The following is a 19485-nucleotide window of genomic DNA, read 5'->3' on the forward strand; positions in this document are numbered from 1 at the left end:
AACAGACTTCAGCTCAGCTGCTGGGAACTATGATCATGCCACTGCACTCCAGCCTGGGTGACACAAGAAATAAGAAAAAATACATTTAAACAAAAGAATGAAGGACTTAATACTGAAAACAAAAACCCCAAAAAAGTTTTTTTGTACATGTATAAGCCTCATCAGCTAGCTTGATTTTACTGTGGATTGATTAGATAGGCACCCACACCCTCAACTTCAGTACAAATGTTTCTTAACTTGCAGTGGGGTTATGCCCCAGTAAACTGATTATAGCTTGAAAATCTGTTGAATGCACCTAACCTATAGAGAACATCATAGCTTAGTCTAACATCCCTTAAACATGCTCAGAACACTTATATTAGAGCCTACAGTTGGGCAAAATCATGTAATACAAAGCCTATTTTGTAATAAACTGTTGAATATCTCATGTAACATATTAGTATTAAATACTGTTCTGAAAGCAAAAAACAGAATGGTCATATAGGTATTTAAAGCACGGTTTTCACTGAATGTGTATTGCTTTTGTACCATGATAAAGTAAGTTGAACCATTGTAAGTTGAGGACTGTGTGTCCATAGGTTTCCTTTCTGGGGCCATTCAGTTTTTTCCAGCAAAATTTCTTCAGTTTCCTGTCTGCAGGGTACTACATGTCTTGTTGCCAGTCTTTATCTTTGCTTGTTTTAAAACTATGGCATAGGGGATAGCGTTGGCAACATGGGGGTTGGAGGTTCACCTTGCAATATTTTCACTTGTTTTAATTCTGTGAAAACCGAAAAACAGAGCCGCCCTCCTTCATATGAAGATGTGTTTGATATCTCAGGGCTGGGACCTCTTTGGTTCACTCTTCGGTTCAAGTTATCCACAGACTATACCGCCTTTTTTCTGCAGTGGTATGAGAGGTTGTGGTGATGGTGAGTTTACCTGACTGTACCACATTCAGCCAGTCCTCTAGTTCTAGCCTGCTTCTCAACCCAGGTTTCTGTGGGACCAAAGGCTGAGCCTTTTCAAGGTTCTGGGGTGAAAATTAGCTTGCTTCTCATTAATATCCCCCCCATAGTCATTTGGGGCTTTGTCCATTTTCCTAAATTAGTTTCCACTTCATCATCTGTTTTCCACTCTCCAAAAGTATGTCAGCATCTGTGATCCACTGTCATCTCCTTGACTGTTCTTTTTGTCCTTGTGGGTTTGTACATTTTTGTTGTTGTTCCTTTACTCATTGTTTAATGTAGCTTGGTAAAGGGATAGAGATAAATGCATGAGTATATTCTATACTTAACTGAAATTCAGAGAAAGTACTACTATTAGTAAACCAAATTGAAATTGTTCACTGATGGACTGCAAGGTATTCCAGAAATATTTCATTAACTTATCCATTCAGCAACCATTTAAGGAGTGCTTACTGTGTTGTGTGCTAGGCATTGTTACAGTTTTCAAGTAAATAATTCTGTTGACATGAAGCTTTCATTCTATCAGGAAACAGACAATAAACATCTAAACAAAATGAAATGTCAGGAGAGCAGTACATGCGATAAAGGAAAGGGAAGGGATCAGAAGTGACAGGAATTACTGTCTAAGCACATTCAGGGAGTTTTTTTCAGAGGGTAACATTTAAACAGAAACCTGAATAAAGTGAGAGCATGATGTATGTAAGTGTCTGGGGGTGGGGGTTACAGAGGTAGGGAACACTCCAGACAGGGAAAAAGTGGGGGAGCATGCTTGGTACAATAAAGGAATAAGGAAGAGGCCTGTGTGGCAACAGTGCAGGGAGGGAGGAAGAAGGTGATAGGAGATGAGGTCAGAATGGGAGGTACGGCCAGATCATTGTGGGTGTTATAGGCTATGGTCAAGAGTTTGTATTTTATTTCACATAAAATACATTTTGGGGAGGTATTGGAGAGTTTTCAGCAAGAGAATGACCTATCTTTGGGGCTTGAATCACAAGCCTACTGATAATGCAAACTGCTGCAGTCAGTTCCTGCCCTGACAGACCAAGCTCTCTTCCTTGATGGTGAGCAAATTTGGGGTTGCTCCCTATTTTTAAACCATTGCCACCCATAGTCCCCACTATAGAATTTCCCTAGGTAGCTGTATTATATTCTGCGTAAACCCTGGCTTCCTTGGCTTTTTACCTCATGGGCTGAGTTGTTAAGATTCCTACTCTTTTCCGGCTTTGGGGTTGAGGGTGTTAGGGAACAGGGTCTCACTCTGTCACCTAAGCTGAAGAGCAGAGGCATGATCACAGCTCACTGTAGCCTTGAACTCCTGGGCTCAAGCAGTCCTCCCCCCTCAGCCTTCCAATGAGCTAGGATTACAGGTGTGTACCACCACACCCAGCTAATTTAAAAAACCTTTTTTTTTGGTAGAGACAGGATCTCACTATGTTGTTCAGGCTGGTATTGAACTCCTGGCCTCAAGCCGTTTTCCTGCCTCAGCCTCCCAAAGTGCTAGGATTTTAGGTGTGAGCTGTTGTGTCCAGCCTAAAATTCCTACTCTTAAGAATTGGAAAGCAAGTGCTTCTACTATTATGTGATACTTGCATTTCTGAAAAATCTTGTACTTCTGCCCACTAAAAATCAAAGCCTTATGGAAAAATAGGGCTTGGAGTAGACCAGAGAGCTAACAAAAATAGTAACAATCCTAATAAAAATACTAGTTAAATACCCAGTTAAAAAGACATGTTAAATTCTTGGCCGGGCGCGGTGGCTCAAGCCTGTAATCCCAGCACTTTGGGAGGCCGAGACGGGCGGATCACGAGGTCAGGAGATCGAGACCATCCTGGCTAACACGGTGAAACCCCGTCTCTACTAAAAAAATACAAAAAATTAGCCGGGCGAGATGGCGGGCGCCTGTAGTCCCAGCTACTCGGGAGGCTGAGGCGAGAGAATGGCGTAAACCCGGGAGGCGGAGCTTGCAGTGAGCTGAGATCCGGCCACTGCACTCCAGCCTGGGCGACAGAGCGAGACTCCGTCTCAAAAAAAAAAAAAAAATTCCTAATAAACAGAGTAAATACAGGATTTTGTCTTAATAATGAAGTGAAAGTAGCTTTATGGCAGGGGTTGTAAAGAAAGGTTAACGATGCTGAGTAATTGCATAAATGCATAAAGCTTTGGGAGAAATGCATAAAGATAGAGGGAAACCATGCAATGAGCATTTTCAAGATAGCACATGGCCAGACTGAGAAAAGAGGAAGAACCTGGTTGAATAGGCATGTGTGACACAGTTCCCTTTAGCTTTCTGGGCAGTATACTTTGCATTCTGTGGCTGTTAGTTGGTGATACAAAGCATTACAGAATTGAGAGCTATCACTTGTCAATCAGACTGATTTTTACTGTTACACTGGCATCATGTCTCTATTGACAATTTTATAGAATCAAATTCACATTACAGAGCTAACTTTGCAACAGCTCATACCATACTAACAATAATAGCTATTAAACTTTCTGCCTTGGCACTGCTAAGCCCTGTACATATATCATTCTATTTAGTCTTAAGATAAAGCCACAGGGTGCAGTGGCTCACACCTATAATCTCAGCACTTTGGGAGGCTGAGGCAGATGGATATTCTGAGCCCAGAAGTTCAAGACCAGACCGGACAACATGGTGAAACCTTGTCTCTACGAAAAAATTAAAAAGTTAGCCAGGCCTGGTGGCACGTACCTGTGGTCCCAGCTACTCGAGAGACTGAGGTGAGAGGATCGCTTGAGCCCAGGAAGTCAAGGCTGCAGTGAGCCAAGATAGCACCACTACACTCCTGCTTGGGTGACAGAATGAGACCCCATCTCAAAAAAAACAAAAAACAGCCTGTCAAGTGGTACTGTAATTTTTCGTAATTAAGGAAGCTAGGGCACAGGCGTGGGTTAAAAAACTTGTCTACTCATCACATGGTTTAGCAATAGGTGGCACTGGACACTGAAGTTGTAAGATCATACAGGACCAGGGCTTGAGTTGATACCATCTAATTATTAGGGAGCATAGAAGCAAGGAAAGCTTGTCTTTAGAGAAAATCTGGAGAGTAACCAGACTCTCAGAAGAAAGCAAAGAGGAGTTTCTGGGACCATGTGGCCCCAGAAAGAGATGGAGAAAGAAGCTGCTTGACAGTTTCTCTAGTTCCCATATAGCCTGGTTATACATATTGAGATTGGGTTCTGTGAGTATCCTTTTGACAAATCTCTTCTTTTCACTTGAGCAAGTTTGAGTGTCAGTTGTTTCCAAACAATCACTAACAAAAGCACTCAAACCTTCCCAAGTTGTAATATTTGGTATGTATTTGGCATGTCACATTTCAGGGATGTAAACATCAATTTTCAAGTAAGTAGATAAGTTTAACTGCTTTTTCCTATGAAATTGAATAAATTATCAGTTGGAGTTCAAGCCCATGGCTCTCAGATGTACATGTGGATTGGATAGAGGTGGGGAAGGTCCTCTGAAGGTAGGGAAAAAGGAGCAGAGAGAGGGAACTTGAATTAGCTGTAATGTTTGGTTTCTCTTATTCTTTAGTAACAGCGTATCAGCATTGTGCTGAATTTTCTTGAACCTTTTTTTTTTTTTTCGCTTCCATCCGTGACTTTCACCACCTGTATGTATATTCCTAAATGATACATGTTTTTTAATTTTAAACTTTAAAAGTAGTTATTTTATATGTATTCTTCTCTGTGGCTTGTATCTTTTGTTCAGCATTGTTTCTGAGATTTATCCATGTTGATATATGAATCTCCAAGTTGATTTATTTTCACTAGGAATAGTTTTCTGTTATATGAATATACCATCAAGTATTGATTCTATTACTTGTGGACATTTGGATTGTTCATCTGTGCTTTTGTGGGGGTGGCAGGATGGGAGTGATATTAGGAGTAGTACTTCAGGAGACATTCCTGTACGTGTCTCCTGGTACATTTGTGCAGAAGCTTCTTTTAGGGTATATAGAGCTAATGGGGGAACACTTAATTGTAGGGGATATACATGTTCAACATTAATAATGCCAAACTGTTTCCAAAGTAATTAATACACTGTTCCCATCAACACTGGATGGATAAGAGTTACTGATGTTTCATATTCTTGCTAACACATGGTGTGATCTCACTCTAGTTTTTTGCCCTTCAGGTGGTTATGAAATTTTTGCTCAGTGTGGTTTTCATTTACATTTCCTCATTTATTAATGACAGTGAGCATATTTTTGTATTTTATGGACTGTTTATGCCTCTTCACTTAAGAAATTACGTTCTTAAACCTATTTTTGTTTTAGTTTTTTTTTGTCATTAGTAAGAATTTTTATATATTTGTGTTGCTACCTGCTTGTTAGTTGTATGCTTTGCAAATATCTTTTTTTTTTTTTTGAGATGGAGTCTGACTCTGTTGCCCAGGCTGGACTACAGTGGCACAATCTCAGCTCACTGCAACCTCCACCTCCCAGGTTCAAGCAGTTCTCCTGCCTCAGCCTCCCGAGTAGCTGGGATTATAGACATGCGCCCCCGCACTTGGCTAGTTTTTTTGTATTTTTAGTAGAGACAGAGTTGCACCATCTTGGCCAGGCTGGTCTCGTACTCCTGACTTCAGACAGTCCGCCTGCCTTGATCTCCCAAAGTGCTGGGATTACAGATGTGAGCCACCGTGCCTGGCCACAAATGTCTTTTCTCTTATAGCTTATCTCTTCACTCTGTGATATTTTATATTTATTAATCATTTCTTTCACGGTTTGCACTGTCTATATCTTGTTTCAGAAACCTTCATGATCATAATTCCTTTTTTTTTTTTTTTTGAGACAGGGTCTCACTCTGTTATCCAGGCTGGAGTGCGGTGCAGTGGTGATATATAAGTACTCCATCCGCCCCACTGGGCTCAAGCAGTTCTTCCACCTAAGCCTCCAAAGTGGCTGGGACCACAGGCGCCCACCATGCCCAGCACATTTTTTGAATTTTTACTAGAGATAGGATCTTGTCATGTTGCCCAACTGGTCTCGAGCTGCTGAGCTCAAGCAGTCCACCTGCCTTGGCCTCCCAAAGTGCTGGGATTATAGGCATGAGCCACCACACCTGTCCTCTCATGGTTGTAATTCTTAAATTGTCTTCCAAAAGTTTTAAAGTTTTGGCTTTAGGCCTCCTGGAATTGACATTTGAATATGATATGATGATTTATAATAAGGTCAAGTTTCCCTAACTTTATTCTTCATCTTTAAGAGTGTCTTGAATACTCTTGGTCTAAGGATCTTCAATACAAATTTTTATTTATTTTACTTTTTTTTTTTATTTTTTAAGAGACAAAGTCTGTATTAGGGTTCTCTAGAGGGGCAGGACTAATAGGATAGATGTATGTATACAAGGAAGTTTATTAAGGAGTATTGACTCACATGATCACAAGGTGAAATCCCACAATAGGCCATCTGCAAGCTGAGGAGCAAGGAAGCCAGTCTGAGTCCCAAAACCTCAAAAGTAGAGAGGCCGACAGTGCAGCCTTCAGTCTGTGGCCAAAGGCCCGAGAGCCCCCGGCAAGCCACTGGTGTAGGTCCCGGAGTCTGAAAGCTGAAAAACTTGGAGTTCGATGTTCAAGTTCAGGAAGCATCCAGCACAGGAGAAAGATGGAGGCCGGAAGACCTAGCCAGTCTAGCCCTTCCATGTTCCTCTGCCTGCTTTTATCCTGGCTGGACTGGCAGCTAACCAGATGGTGCTTACCCAGATTGAGGGTGGGTCTGCCTCTCCTAGTCCACTGACTCAAATGTTAATCTCTTTTGGCAACACCCTCACAGACACACCCTGGAATAATACTTTACATCCTTCAGTCCAATCAAGTTGACATTCAATATCGGCATCACGCTGTCGCCCAGGTTATAGTACAACGACAGGGTCGTAGCTCACTACAGCCTCAAACTTTTGGGCTCAAGCAGTCCTTCCACTTCAGCCTTCCAAGTAGCTAGGACTACAGGTGTGCGCCACCATACCCAGCCATTTATTTATTTATTTATTTAGTATTGTAGAGATGAGTTCTCGCTATGTTGCCCAGACTGGTCTGGAACTCCTGGGCTCAAGCAGTTGTGAGCCACTGTGCCCATTCTAAATTTTTAAATTAACTTGTTAGGGTTATACACATACAGAAACAAAAACCTGTTGACTGCTGACTTTTTAAAATTGGAATTGCAAATACTTAAATGAATCAATTTAGAGAGAATTGATGTCATGATATTGAGTCTCCCAATCCATCATGGAAAATCTTTGAATTTATTTAAATTTTCTTTGATTTTTTCCTGCAAAAATTAAGCGCATCTTTGATTTCCCAATGTTTTATGTTCTATGATGCTATTTGTAAATATCTTATTAAAATTTTATTTTCTCTCACTGGTGTATAGAAATGTAAATGATTTTGTTTATAGATTTTTTTAACAATCTTGCTCTTATGAATTCTAATAAATTCATTTAGATTTTTATGTTATCTATGATTTAATGACAGTCTTATCTTTTTCTTTCCAATCCTTGTGTTTTTGTCTTGCCTTATTCTGGCAGAGATCTCCAGTACAGTGTTGAATGGAAGTGTTGATAGCAGACATCCTTGCTTTGTTCCTCATCTTAAAAGGAATGATTTCAACAGTTTGCTGCGAGCCTTTATTCGATTGTGGACGTTGGAGTAAAAGTTGTTATATTCAGCACACACTGAATTTTATCGAATGCTATTTTTAATTTTTAATTTTATGAATACATAGTAGGTGTATATATTTGTAGGGGGCATGAGATATTTTGGTACAAGTATACAATGCATAATAATTACATCAGGGTAAATGGGGTATCCATTACCTCAAGCATTCATCATTTCTTTGTGTTATGAACATTCCAGTTGTACTCCCTCAGTTATACTGAAATGTACAACTTATTGCTGACTAATTACACTGTAGTGCTATCAAATACTAGATCTTATTCATTGTATCTAACTATATTTTTGTACCCATTAACCATCCCCCCCACTACCCTTCCTAGCCTCTGATAGCCATCATTCCACTCTCTGTCTCTATGAGTTCAATTGTCAGATGCTTTTTTTTCATGATCTGAGATGATCATATGATTTATCTTTTTTGACCAGTTAATGTAAATTAGCTCGACTTTGTAATATTAAACCCATCTTATATTCTGCAGTTAATCTCAACTTGATAGGTTAATCTGCATTATGCTCTTATATATATATAAAAATATGAGTATATAAAAATATATATGAGCATAATATATATATAAAAGAGCATAATCCAGAATATATATATACACACACACACATTCTTAGTTTGCTCACATTTTGTTTAGGAATTTTGCATCTGTGTTCATGAGTGAGATTAACTTTTAATTTTTCTTAAATTTATGCTAGCCTCGTAAAATGAGTTGGGAGAAGGTTCCCTTTTTTCCTGCCTCCTATAATAATGTACATAAAATGATAATTATTTGGTCCTTGAATGCTTATAGAACACACCAGTAAAACTGTTGGTGCTTGGAAAGATTTTTAACTACTGATAGAATTTCTTTAATGGTTAAGACTTTCCGGATTTTCAAGTTGTGATTGACTCAGTTTTAGTAAGTTGTATCTTCTTCAAATAATTTGTTCATTTTGTCTACGTTTTCAAATTTATTGGCATCTAGTTTTTAGAACATCTTTGTTTTTTATTTTTTTTTATTTTTTATTTTTGAGATGGAATTTCACTCCCTTTGCCAAGGCTGGAGTGCAGTGGCACAATCTTGGCTCACCACAACATCCGCCTCCCAGGTTCAAGCAGTTCTCCTGCCTCAGCCTCCCGAGTAGCTGGGATTACAGGCATGCGCCACCGTGCCCGGCTAATTTTGTATTTTTAGTAGAGACCAGGTTTCTCCATGTTGGTCAGACTGGTCTCGAACTCCCAACCTCAGGTGATCTGCCTGCTTCGGCCTCCCCTTAAAGTGCTGGGATTACAGACGTGAGCCACCATGCCTGGCCTTGTTTTGTATTTTTAATGTTTGAAGTATCTCCAGTTATAATCTCCTTTGCGATCCTAATATTATTTGTCATCTCTCTTTTTTCCCCTTGGTCATTTTCACCAGAGTTGTTTTATCACTGATTAATTTGTCTTTATTATTTCCTTCCTTCTACTTTCTTTGCACCTATTTTGCTATTCTTTTTGTAAATTCTTAGGATAGATACTCAAATTATTGATATCTCAGCCTTTCTTCTTTTCTAATATAAGCATTAGACTATATATTGTCTTCTGAGTATAGCTCTAGCCACATCTATCCCCAGGCAACCACTGATCTTCTAATTGTTTTAGATGGGTTTGCATTTTCTAGAATTTTCTATTAAATCATTCAATGTGTCCACTTTTTTTGTCTTGATTCTTTAGCAAAGTTATTTGAGACTCATCCATGTTGTTGCGTATATCAGTATTTTACGTTGTATCCGTTGTGTAAATAAGCTTAATCCATTCAGCTGTTGATGGACATTTGGGTTACTTCCAGTTTTTGACTATTACAACTAAAGTTGCTGTGAACATTTGTGTATGTCTTTGTGAGAACATATGCTTTTCTTTTTCTTGGGTAGATAGCTAGGAGTGGAATTGCTGGATCATATGGTTCTTTTTTTAAAGAGACTGCCAAATTGTTTTCCAAAGTCGTTGTATGAGTTCATATTCCTACTAGCAGTGCAGAAGAATTCTAGTTGCTCTCCATCCTTACCAACACTTAATATGGTCCATCTTTTTACTCTTAAGCATTCTAATAGATGTGTACTAGTTCTTAATTGTAATTTTAATTTGCATTTCTCTAATGACTAATGTCGAACATCTTTTCATGTGATTATTTGCCATCCATATATCATCTTTGATGAAGTGTTTTATCAGACCTTTTGCCTATTATTAAAATTGAGTTATTTCTTTTCTTGAGTTTTGGGAGTTCTTTATATATTCTGGGTAAGATACATGTCCTATATGAGATATATGGTTTGCAGATATTTTTCTCCCAATCTATGGCTTCTATTTTCATTATCTTGGCAGTCTCTTGAAGAATAGAATTTTTTTGTTTTGATGTTTATCGATTTTTAAAAATTTTTATGAATCATGCTTTTAATGTCATATTTAAAAATCTCTGCCTAATCCAAGGTCACATTTTTCTCCTGTTTTTTCACTAAAAGTTTTATAGCTCTGGGTTTTACATTTGTGATTAATTATGTTTTTGTTATGTTTAACTTCCTCACGATGCAATCAGAGGATCTGGTCTTTATGATACTGATTCTTTGAAATTGGCTTAATTTATTTTTAGTTTATGTTTTCTTCCAGAATTTTTGTAGGTATTTACATCCGTGTTTATGTAGCTATAGAAATATATAGGTTTTTAAAATTTAAACTAAATGGAATCACACTGGTTATGATGTTCTGAAAGCTGATTTTTTTTTTTTTTTTTTTTTTGAGATGGAGTCTAGCTCTGTCGCCCAGGCTGGAGTGCAGTGGCGCGATCTCGGCTCACTGCAAGCTCCGCCTCCTGGGTTTACGCCATTCTCCTGCCTCAGCCTCCCGAGTAGCTAGGACTACAGGCGCCCGCCATCTCGCCCGGCTAGTTTTTTGTAATTTTTAGTAGAGACGGGGTTTCACCGTGTAGACCAGGATGGTCTCGATCTCCTGACCTCGTGATCCACCCGTCTCGGCCTCCCAAAGTGCTGGGATTACAGGCTTGAGCCACCGCGCCCGGCCAAAAGCTGATTTTTTTTAACTGTCTCAGATTTAGAGATATACATAATTCCTTTTTACTCTCATATAATATTTTATAGATTACAGCTATACGTATTTAGCTACCCCTCTAAGACACACATTTAAGTTTGCACATTGAAGTATTTTCCAATTAGATGCATATTTAGTTTTTCCCAGATTTTCTCAAGCATAAATAGTACTGTGACGGACATCTTCATATATGCCTCCTTGGGCTCATATGTGGGAGTGTCTCTCTCTCTAGACTAGAAGTAGAATTTGAAATTAAAAGCTGTCTGGGTCAAAGTGTGTCTTCTGGCCGGGCGCGGTGGCTCAAGCCTGTAATCCCAGCACTTTGGGAGGCCGAGACGGGTGGATCACGAGGTCAGGAGATCGAGACCATCCTGGTCTACACGGTGAAACCCCGTCTCTACTAAAAAATACAAAAAACTAGCCGGGCGAGATGGCGGGCGCCTGTAGTCCCATCTACTCGGGAGGCTGAGGCAGGAGAATGGCGTAAACTCGGGAGGCGGAGCTTGCAGTGAGCTGAGATCTGGCCACTGCACTCCAGCCTGGGCGACAGAGCGAGACTCCATCTCAAAAAAAATAAAAATAAAAAATAAAAATAAATAAATAAACAAAGTGTGTCTTCTAAGGGTTCCCCGCCCCCAACAGTTTTTTAACAGTCACATAACTTCATATGCAAGAAGTAGCACCATTAACTAGATCAGTTATTAATTCAGCAGGTATGCATCGAGTACATACCGTGAGATCCTTCCTCTTAGGGGATTCCAGTTCCTTCAGACTCAGTGCCCCCTTTTTAAACAGTATTTTTTAAAGACCCTTGTACTGTACCAAGGTGATATTCATAGAAAATATAAGCATTCATGTGCAAATAACTTACAAAAATCAATATATAATAATTATATTCAGGAGAAATAAAAGGAAAGCAGCTTATTATGAAATAATATGTATTTTGTGTAAATGCTCAGGCATAACTACTAAAGATGATATAACAGATAAGTCACATACTTCTTAAGTAAGTACGTACTTAAATAAGGGTACTAAGAAGATACTACTGTTTTGTAGATGAAATGTAGAGACTCAGCTGGAATAAATGTTAAATGGAATTAATGTTAGAATAGGTGAGACTGGACTTACTTATAATATGATGAAAACAGTTGACAGGAGGAATTCTTAAGGAGAAAATTGAGGAAGCATGATGCCCTTGCAAAAGATCTGTACCTTATGTGGAAGTGTTGTGCCATAATGATTTCTTACGGTATGTCTTGCCACAGAGTAATGACATTAGGTCATAGAGAACATCTCCTTTCTTGAAATCTGTATGTGAGGTATACCTTTAGTGTCTGATACTTTTAAAAAGACCTTGGAAAGCATATCCTTTTATTTGTCACAGAAAATAGAGAATTAGAAAATGAAACCATTTTGTCTACCAGAATAAAAAATCAAAAATTAGCATCTGCTGTGGGAGAAGGTAACATCTTACTCAGGGTCACAGTTTGAGCATTGAACTTGATTTCTCCAGGGAAATTGTTAATAGGAGTGCCACCCAAACGTGAACGTAATTCTAAGTGTAGTGTGTTTCCATGTAATCAGCTGCCCACCAGGATGATTCAGGTTAGCTTTGTAATTGCAGAAGCAGCCTGGTTTTTTTAAATCTTTAGTAGCAATTATTTAATAGGCAAGGAGACTGATAATTATATTTCACAGTAGACTTTTTACCTCGTTTTACCAAGAAAAAATAGTTTCCGTGTTATTTCTTAGATGGGTAAGAAAAATTTTTATTTATTTTTTATTTTATTTGAGGCAGGGTCTCACTCTGCCACTCAGGCTGGAATGCAGTGGCAGGAACACAGCTCACTGCAGTTTCAGTCTGCTGGGCTCAAGCAGTCCTCCCACCTCAGCCTCCCAAGTAGCTGGGACTGCAGGCACGTGCCACCACACCCAGCTAGTTTTTTTATTTTTTGTAGAGATGAGGCCTCTCTGTGTTACCCAGGGGGTCTTGAACTCCGGGGAACAAGCAATCCTCCTGCCTTGGCCTCCCAGAGTGCTGGGATTAGAGGCATGAGCCACCATGCTGCCAAGTTTTTCTTTTAAAAGTGAAGAAAAATGTGAAGGACACCAGTAATTTCAGATGTGGGGTAGAAAATAAGATCATTCCTAGTGCTAATTTGTAGCAATATTTGCAGGTTTTAAAAGGTAGCCTTGTATTACAAAGTTTTTTTTAAATTAATTATAAAAGTTGTGAATTGATTACCATACTGCGTAAAAATAATCATTTCCACCTCTACCTCTGTCACTTCTTAATCTCCTTACTCGTACTTGTCTTTCTCCATAATGCTTCTCATTATCTACAAACATATATACTTAATTTGTTTATCACAGAATGTAGATTCCAGGAAGACCAGAACTTTGTTTCATTTGCTATTGTGTTCCCAGTGCCTAAAATACAGTGCCTGGAACACAGTGAGCAATCAAGATACGTTTATTGAATGAATAAATCTTTTGCTCTTTTCTCACATGCATATAATCTGGTTGTAATCACAGTGTGCATATAACTTTGTGTCTTGTGTTTTTATAAAATGTTACTACACAGAATAAATACCATCATCTTTTCCCCAGGTTGCCACATAACCTGCTTTGATCATTATTTTTCTGTATCCCGGAAACATAGCATAATTTACTAAACTGTCTCCTAGTTTGGGACATAAAAATTGCTTTTGATCTTTCTGTATTATAAATTAATAGTATATTCACGTGAGGATGAAAAGATGCACAGATGAACAGACAGATGTAAATATAGACAGACAGATAAACTTTACAGTGGGAGGACTGGAGAAGTAGCTCTGCAGCTCGGAACAACACCCCGAATCACGCTGCAGAGCCAGTCTGGTGAAACCATGGCTGTACAGCCAGTACCACAAAGCCTGGAGATGGACCTCCAGCTTCCAGTGCCAAGTCTGTGAGACCAGTGAATCTGATTGACCCCATGCTGTCTTCCAGGAAAACCAGGACTGCAAATATCTGGCATTGTCTGTTTTTACAGGTAGAGAAAGGCACTGCCTCACCCAAACCCCTGGGAGAGGGAATTCTTATATTTCCTAGAAAAAGAATTTAGGACCACACACTGATAAAGCCATTTCTATGTTTAGGATAATTTGTATAAGGTGGATTCCCAGAAGTATAACTATCAGGTCAGAGAACATGAGCAAATTCTGATTATAAAGGACCAGATCTCTTGACCTCAATAGTTTAGTCTTGGAACTTTTTGCTTCCTTGTATTAATCTTTCCTTTTACACATACATAAAGCACATTTATTGGCTGTACTTATTCACTTACTAGTGAATCAAGTGTTGTGTTTCTTAGAACTTTAAATAGTCGTTGAGGTGAAGGGATTTCTCATCTACTCAAAGGACAATCATCTCTTTTTTTCCCCCTCTTGATTAATTTTTTTTCTCTTTTGGATAGCAGTGCCTGGGTTTGTGCTAGAATCTGAGAACAAATTACATATTTATTTCACCATAAATTGTTTTATGTTAGTATGCATACAAACTTCTGGAGTGGAAATTTCATCATTTATTGCAGCGTGAATTTATTCTCAAATTTTTTCTTTCAACCTCCTTCTCCACCCTATGTAAAAGTAAGTATCTGTAACACTTCTTTCCTCCTACTCTTCCCCTAGGCTTTTGTTTTGTTTGTTTTTGCTGATTGGTCAGCATTCACTTCATATCAGTTGTTGAGGTATAAAAACCAAGTAGTGAGTCCCCATGTCCATCAAGGGGCTGCAGCCTACCTTAGTGGCAGGTGCTCTTGTCTCAAAACCAGAGAACCTAGGTGTTAGTTTCAGCCTCACCACTAATGCACTGTGACTTCAGGAATTCCATCCCCTCAGTGGCTTTGGGGAAGGGGTGGGACTTAGACTTGAAGTCATTCTATGGACCTATTATAGTGTTCTTTATTTGCTCTGACTACATATGCCCATCTTCCTGCCAGAATGGGAGGCTTCTGAGTCCAGAACTCAATCCTCTATTCATATGCCTGATGCATGTTGGGTGAATATGGTTAAATGAGCCCAGTTTTGTTCTTGTGGGTCTTTTGTATGTAATACAGTCCGTATATTATTGCCTGCACTTTAAGTGAAAGAGGAACTTGCAAAGACCTCTCCTATCTTTAAGAATATTAGGGCCAGGCATGGTAGCTCACACCTGTAATTCCAGCACTTTGAGAGGCCCAGGTGGAAGGATCACATGAGTTCGAATATCAGCCTGGGCAACATAGTGAGGCCCTGTGTCTACAAAAACTAAATTAAAGAAAAAATTTGGCCTAGTGCGGTGGTTCACACCTGTAATCCCAACACTTTGGGAGGCTGAGGCAGGCAGATCACCTGAGGTCAGGAGCTTGAGACCAGCTTGGCCAACATGGTGAAACCCCGTCTCTACTAAAAATACAAAATTAGCAGGGTATGGTGGCGGGCACCTGTAATCCCAGCTACTCAAGAAGTGGAGGTAGGAGAATCGCTTGAACCCGGGAGGTGGAGGTTACAGTGAGCCGAGATTGCACCATTGCACTCCAGCCTGGGCGACAAGAGCAAGACTCCATCTCAAAACAAAAAAAAAAAAAAGAAGAAAATTACTGGGTGTGGTGGCACATACCTGTAGTCCTGGCTACTCTGAGAGGCTGAGTGAGGCAGGAGGATCACTTGAGCCCAGGAGGTCAAGGCTGCAGTGAGCCATGATTGCACCACTGGCACTGCAGCCTGAGTGACAGAGCCAGACCTTGTCTTTATTTAATAAAAAGAAGAATATTAGATTACTGCACTGTTAGGTTGAAGATGCTATATGCAGAACGTGGTGTTTCTGGGCTTTCCAAGTCTTCCCTCCTCTCCTTGTAGGTTTAAAAATGTTTTGAGTTGGTTGGACTCCATGGTAACATTCTTGTGAACTTTCAGTTGAGGAAAGGTGATCTTTAAGGGGAAAGGGGTAGAGGGAGAGAGAGTTTAACAATGTCAACAATCTAGGTGAAGGGAGAACTTTGTAAAGCAGAGTACATCTTCCCTAGAAGCAATTAGTCATATTATTAGACAAACTGTTTCAGCAGCTGGCAAAACAGCAAGAACACGTCCATTTTGCTTCCTTGGTTACAGGCAGTGATAGTGTACTTGACCTCCTGCAGAGCTGGGTCACAGAGAGGGCATCTTTAAACAGCCCTGTCTGGTTTTGGTGAATGGAATCTGCACTAGCAGGGTTTGAAAGCAAATGCCGGTGAGTTCCCTCAACCAACCTTTGGCCTGGGAGGTTGCTGAGAAAAAATATAAATAAAGCTGCAGGGAGCCATTGGCATGGTAATTGTGAGTGTCCTAAAGAAAACAAGACTGCAGTATCGAAGTCTATTCTCTTTCCCTGTGTTTCTGAGAGAAGCCTCCCTGTAATGCAGTGTATTTCAGTAGGCACTTAGTCTTACAGCAGTTAGTATAATAGCAGTGGATTTAGACACCTATTGTATATTTGAAGAAATTCAATTTAATGCCTTGCTATGCGAAGCTCCTAGCAAATTGTTTCTTCATAGGAACTTGTATTTTAATATGCTGGGTAAATTTAGGTGGAGCAAAAGTTGTTTGTTGTTTTTGGCAGGTTAATCGGCCTGTGAACCATATTGCTCTTGAATGAACCATATTGCTCTTGAATATCTCATTGTTTTACATAATTGTGGGGAGTGGTTGTTGACTCGGGATTTTTGTTTTTTTGTGACAAGAAATTTAGCACTAAGTTTTATCTTTTTAAAATCTCTATTACCAACTGTAAAATTCAAAACTGTCTAATCAATTCTGATATAAATGATGCTGGTTTATAATATTTAGATTTCATTCCCTCATTGGCTTTACTGTAAAGAAGAGCTGGATATATATATATATATCAATAACACTGTTATTGTAAGGTTCTAGTCCTTTGAGGACTGGAACTGCACGTAAAAGCCAGCAGCCTCCTATGGATTCTTCTCGCTGATGCAAGTTGTTGCACAAAGGGGGTTAATCTCTTTGCCCATTGGCCCTTCAACACACTTACTATTTAATGGTCCTTTGAAATAAACTAGTGAAGGTTATGTGGTACATTTCAGTTCAAGCTGGAGGTGTCTCCTGCCTGACACCCTTTACCCTACTTAAGCGTTTACATTGTTCATGATTTCACTGGAGTGTTAAGAAGTACTGAGTTCTTGTTTGAAATTTGTAACACTAGATCTGCACAATCTGTGTTTTCACAGAGTATAACTCTGTTATCCTATTAATAACCCATAAGAATTTTTTGTAGCCAAAATCCAGAATAAATTATAGATTTAAAAACTCTTTTTTTTTTTTTTTTAAGACGGAGTCTGGCTCTGTCGCCCAGGCTGGAGTGCGGTGGCCGGATCTCAGCTCACTGCAAGCTCCGCCTCCCGGGTTTACGCCATTCTCCTGCCTCTGCCTCCCAAGTAGCTGGGAGTACAGGCGCCCGCCTCGTCGCCTGGCTAGTTTTTTGTATTCTTTAGTAGAGACGGGGTTTCACCGTATTAGCCAGGATGGTCTCGATCTCCTGACCTTGTGATCTGCCCGTCTCGGCCTCCCAAAGTGCTGGGATTACAGGTTTGAGCCACTGCACCCGGCCTAGAAACTCTTAATATTGCACATTAATTCAATGATATGAGCATCTTTTTCTTTTTTTAATCCCCCCCCCTTTTTTTAAGATAGGGTCTTGCTACATTGCCCAGGCTGGAGCACAGTGATGCCATCATAGCTTACTGCCACTGTAGCCTCAAACTCCTGAGCTCAAGTGCTTCTTCTGCCTCAGCCTCCTAAGCAGCTGGGACTATGGGCATGTGCCACCAGGCCTGGATAATGTTTTTGATTTTTAGTAGGGATGGGGTCTTGCAGTGTTGTCCAGGCTGGTACTCAAACTCCTGGCTTCAAGTGATCTTCCTTCCTCGCCCTCCCAAACTGCTGTGATTATAGACGTGAGCCACTGCACCTGGCCTGTGAGCATCATCTTCAGCCTGGATGTTCATTTTTCAGCAAGTGATTGCATGTAAACCTCAGAAATTTTTCTTGACAATTATTTCTTTATAAAACAAACAACAACAACAACAAAAACCCTGCTGTCAAAGCAATGTCATGCCATTGTGGAATAGAGGACGTTCTCATTCCAGGGTGAAAATGTATGAACTTCTTCAACAGCCTGATAAACCCACCTGTGTCGGTGGAAGCCAATACTCCTTGGTTTATATAATGAACTGCCAAGGCAGGTGTTGTGCTGTACCTCCAGGGTGTCTAATTAGCAGATAGGCACAAGAGTAGAGTAAAGCAAAGCAAAGTCCAGGCGGAGTCACAGGATCAAAGACTGTAAGACAGTGACTGCTTATTCATCCCCAAAGGTATTCATTCCCTAAGTGTTCATTCACTAAGCATTCATTGTGGGCCTAATATGTGCCTGGCCTTGGGAATAAACAGAGAAATAGGAAATGTCCTGGTGCTCTGTGGAGAGTACTAAGGTGCAGGGACTGTGGGAGCCCAGAGGAGGGCATTTGTATTAACCTGAGGGGTGTCAGGAAAGGCTGGCCAGAGGAGCATGGCTTTTATTAAACTCTTTAGTGTTCAGTAAAACATTTCTGTGTTCGGCAAGCATGGTTACCTTTAGAAAGGATGTGAAATGGAACAGATAATTTTACCCTTTAAGTATGAGTTGGAGACCATGCCTTGGAAGGCCTGTGTCTAAAGACATTTCACACTGAGCTTGCCCGTGGTTTTAATTGAGTCCTTTGAACTGGCAGTTTTCCTGTCAAGGTAAAGTGGCCCTAACCAAGGTGTAACACACACCTGGGTGTTGTCTGGCATTTATACAGCGTAAACTAAGTGATCCTATCCTTTGCAACTTGAGCAGCTTAAAGGGGTAGAAAATAGGGTAAGGCAAAGGCCAAGACTGACATTAGGCACTGAGGTGCTAGGCAGGAAAAAATAGAAAGGAGATACTTCAACTCGTCAGAAATGCATCTAATATTTTTATTTCCTTTTTACCAAACTGACTTTTATTGCTGTGCTGATGAGTCTCAATAAAATATTTCTGAAAAAAAAGGCCAAGCATGGTGGCTCACATCCGTAATCCTAGTGCTTTGGGAGGCCAAGACAGGCGGATCACCTGAGGCCAGGAGTTCGACACCAGCCTGGCCAACGTAGTGAAGCCCCGTCTCTACTAAAAATACAAAAATTAGCCAGACATCGTGGTGGGTGCCTGTAATCCCAGCTGCTCGGGAGGCTGAGGCAGGAGAATCGCTTGAACCTGCGAGGCGGAGGTTGCAGTGAGCCGAAGTTGCATCACTACACTCCAGCCTGGGTGACAAGAGCAAAACGCCATCTCAAAAAAAAGAAATGTTTCAGGAAAAAAAGTAAATTTCCTGCCTTGATGTCTGTCTGTTCATAATTATCAGACTCTAAATTCATATACCTGCAATAATTTCTTAGCAGTCCATCATAACATCACTTTGCCTTCATGCAAGACCATGTCTCAACTGCCTCTGGTGCCACTAGAACATACCTTTTTTCTAATGGCTTCAGGAGTAGGGGTTCCCAAACGTTTTCTGATTAACCTGTCACTTCCAGAGTTAATCGTCTTTTCACTGAATCTCAGGGCTGTTCACTCAATCTAAATTTATTACTGAGTCTACAGGGAGCCCATTGCCAATATGACCGATGCGCCCTCTCAGGTAAAGGGTCTTTAGGGCTTCTCATATCAAGGAAATAAATAAAATTTGCAAGTGTATCGCTGAA

At 40.1% G+C, this 19485-nt stretch overlaps 1 protein-coding gene across 11 annotated transcripts in view; it reads left to right on the forward strand.

Annotated features, from left to right (window-relative positions):
• NR2C2 (nuclear receptor subfamily 2 group C member 2) overlaps nucleotides 1-19485 on the forward strand; it is a 97487-nt gene that overhangs the window by 29250 nt on the left and 48752 nt on the right. The window contains exon 1 of one of the 11 annotated variants that reach the window (XM_033210816.1): nucleotides 3921-4147. The exons of the other annotated variants lie outside the window; for them this stretch is intronic. The gene's annotated coding sequence lies outside the window, so the exon portion shown is untranslated. Of the gene's footprint in view, nucleotides 1-3920; nucleotides 4148-19485 lie in introns of those variants that run through there. 11 annotated transcript variants of the gene reach the window in all.

This window comes from Trachypithecus francoisi, unplaced genomic scaffold (assembly GCF_009764315.1).
Source record: "Trachypithecus francoisi isolate TF-2019V2 unplaced genomic scaffold, Tfra_2.0 Lachesis_group0, whole genome shotgun sequence".
NCBI classification, from domain to species: Eukaryota; Metazoa; Chordata; class Mammalia; order Primates; family Cercopithecidae; genus Trachypithecus; species Trachypithecus francoisi.